This window comes from Fragaria vesca, linkage group LG4 (assembly GCF_000184155.1).
Source record: "Fragaria vesca subsp. vesca linkage group LG4, FraVesHawaii_1.0, whole genome shotgun sequence".
NCBI lineage: Eukaryota > Viridiplantae > Streptophyta > Magnoliopsida > Rosales > Rosaceae > Fragaria > Fragaria vesca.
This window is the reverse complement of record NC_020494.1, coordinates 16,835,809-16,839,191: the sequence shown is the minus strand read 5'-3', so window position 1 is coordinate 16,839,191 and position 3,383 is coordinate 16,835,809. Positions and strand designations below refer to the sequence as shown.

The 3,383-nt window shown below is 37.8% G+C and overlaps 1 non-coding gene across 1 annotated transcript; it reads right to left on the bottom strand.

Annotated features, from left to right (window-relative positions):
• Positions 1 to 749: 749 nt before the first annotated feature.
• Positions 750 to 2,398, bottom strand: LOC101295325. Its single transcript, XR_184519.1, has 2 exons — positions 2,335 to 2,398; positions 750 to 1,747 (listed from the first exon to the last, which is right to left on the bottom strand). It is a non-coding gene; the product is annotated as an uncharacterized LOC101295325 (transcript).
• Between the last annotated feature and the right edge of the window lie 985 nt (positions 2,399 to 3,383).

The window sequence follows — 3,383 nt, the reverse complement described above, 5'->3', positions numbered from 1 at the left end:
TCCTGTAACTTTATATGACGCTTTTTAAAGTTTTCTAGTTTATTAAGTTGCAAGTTTCATACACAAGTTATACTCATACAAAAGAAAAAAAGTTACACGTTATTTTGAATAAGTGTCCGGGAAAGTTGATGGTCATGGATACCATGCCAATGACGGAAAACTGACTGCAGTGAATTAGGTTGGCTGGACCAAAAGGAAAGAGTGCGTTTTTTGTTTTAGTGGAGTGTATGTGATGACATCGTCACTACAAGGTTCATTTTAGAAGCTAATTAGTTACGTATCCCTGCAGGTTTGCTTGCCAAAGTTGCCATAGGCAATAGCGGCTCCTTCACTCGCTTCAGTCTCTGCAGCTCCGACCCTGAGAATGTGGCCCCTTGGCGAATTGAGACGATATTGGGATAGAATAGACAAACACCCTTCTGGGGCTATTCTACGAATTCTGCGTAATTTACCTATGTTTAACTAGCACTTATTTATTAAATTTTCAGTTCTAAAAAAAACAATGAAATTTACTATATACTAGAAATAACTTTTTTCTTTTTTAATAATTACTAGAAAGAACTTTTTAAGTTAAACTAATTTCCGGTTTCTTCTATTTCTTTTATTTGTGATGGCCCTAGTTCTGGTTCTCAGCCACAGCTTTGCATACCGTGCAGTAGTGTATATCTTTATAACATACCTCATCGATAGTTGGACGTACGAGCATTTTCAGATTTCTGTTGGAATCACATATGCGTCAGATGCCGTAATAAGCATGATGATAATACTCCTTGCTCACATCTCAGACAAGTACTGCATGGATGACCATATTATTATGATCATCTCCACGAATGTAGCCTACATACTTGTGAGTGTTCTTATTATTGCCAAACCTCCAATTCCCTTGACATTGAGTTCTTATCCTTTTTTATTTATTTTTCTAGAAGAGATCGAACATATACATATACACTTTACTGAAACATTACATGATTTTCATCATTAATTTTTGGAACACTACACGATTCAAAACTAGCTAGTTCTAGTAGCTTCTAAGAAAAAAGAAAAAAAAGGGGTACCATTTTTATTAAGGTATGGCATACATTCTACTAACATGTGGTTGTATATGCTTAGTACTATTTGGTCTAGTGACATAATCTCTTTTTTGATAAGTGAGAAGTTGTGAGTTCGATTCCTTTTTAATAATAAGAGGCTGTGAGTTCGACTCACGCAGTTGTAATTTACCTGATAAAAAAAATATATGGTTGTATGTGCGTTGTACGTGCAAGGGAGTGGTGGGTAGGGACGTGAATAAACTTTGCCTATGAATTCAGTAGGTATAATATGGTAGAATTTTCCCCATTTTAGAACCTATTATATAACTTTTTTTTCTTCTTTCCATTTAGTCTCTTCATATAACTTTGATGCTGCAGGGATTGATTCTATTAAGCTCTTCGAAAGCGGTGAAGAACAAGAATATTGCAATTGGGGAAATCTATGGATCATTGTTGCTACTATGCGTTGGTGAAGCAGGACGAAGTGCTACACTACATGAATTTTTTGACAACCAATATTCAAGCGAACAAAAACCACAAGAGCCAGATGATGAAAAGTATACGACTCGTCGAGATGCTTTCTGGAAAGTTGCCTGGGTTTTAGGTGCGGTCTTGACCTTCATACCTGGAATTTCCGATGGGGCGAATGCCTCCATAGTTTCAGCAGGTGCCATTGGATCCTCTTGTCTTGTGTTCTGGTTTGGTAGGTCCAAATACTTCATAAATAGTCGAAATTCCAAAGAAACCAAAACAGATCAGAGAGGTAGTCAAATATGCACAGACGATATAAGTATAACCCCACTACCAGCATCAGAAGGGGATCAAAGTGGTCAAGTTTGCATGACTAGTACAGTAGAACAAGAAACAGATCAAAGAAATCAGAATAGCACAGACGACGAAGAAGTGAATGATACTCCTTGTCTAGAAGAAGAAATTTGGGAAACTGGTACAAAAGGGAGCCTCAGTACAGTAGAAGAAGCAGTTGTGGATCCAGAAGCACAAGAAGTGGAACTTTCCATAACCTTGTCTCAGAAGAACGAAATAGGAAGACTAGGGTCTTCCTCAATCAGAAAAACGACCCCCTGGCTAGCAGAAGATTCACAACATATAGGGAAAATTACAGAAGAAGCAGAAAGTGGGGAGCTTAGCGAAGTCGGGGGAACGGAGAATTCCAACAATCTATCAGAAGAATTACAAAGAGGTGAAATTACAGTAGGAGTTGGAGAGCTTAAAGTGAGATCTAAACCAGAACAACCTGGGAGGGGTGAGTTGTGGACAATCACAAAAGTGAAGGAGAAAATACCTATTTTCAGAAAAATGATGCTTATGTGGGCATCCTTCATCATATACAGCATGGTCGATGCAACGGGTAACACATTCTTCTATGGACAAATGAGTAACTTGGATACTTCCACCGAAAGTTTTGCTCTTTATATCTCATCACTAAGCTCCTTTTCAAAATACATAATCTCATTCTCTTATAAAATAGTTGTAACTCCGAAGAAGTGGAGACATGCGACCTTGGTTAGAATTGGTTGTGCAATGGTATGTTCAGTACTGTGTTCCTCTGCTGCCTATTTGGTTGAAACCCATAGGTTGAAATTGGTTAAAAGAGCAGGACTTGATGATGATAGTTACACGACTATTTCCATGGACATCTCTTGGTTAATTCCACAGTTTGTCCTGCATGGGATCATGAGAGGTCTAGCAGAAGAAGGATTGGATGATATTTTCAATGAATTAATCACTGACGGTGATGAACTGATGATTCGGTATAGTTGCCACATCACTGATTTCATCCTCGGTATTACGAAGTCAATCAGCCTTCTAACTATCTTAGTTCCTATTTTGCTGGGTTGCAATTGGTTCGGTGACACCATAAACATGAGTCGCGTAGATAAGTATTACTTGGTGTTAATAATCGCCAGTAGTGTTAACCTTTGCTATTACTTCTATGTCATCTACTCTTATGTCAGAGACAAATCACAAGAGGCTGACGCAGAAGAAAATGAACAAAGCGCATGACAAATTGAAGGATGCTGGTCATCAGGTCTCCTATTTTGGTTTACGTATTTAGGATCTCCTACGTATATTGTATTTTCACTGGCATGCAATAATGACCTTACTTTTCAGCAAATAATGATTATCTTTGGAAGATATTTAGTCGAACTTGGATTCTTAATTTCTATTGTACTCCTGTTAATTTTTTTCAGTGACAAATCACTCTCAAATGAAAAATCAAATACGTAGATACATGTATTGAGTGAGTTTATGTGGTCGCTAGTATGTAGCCTGTACTGAATGGCGAGTTAATTGGTTAGAGGTTGAACCTCACTGGCTCATGCAAATCTT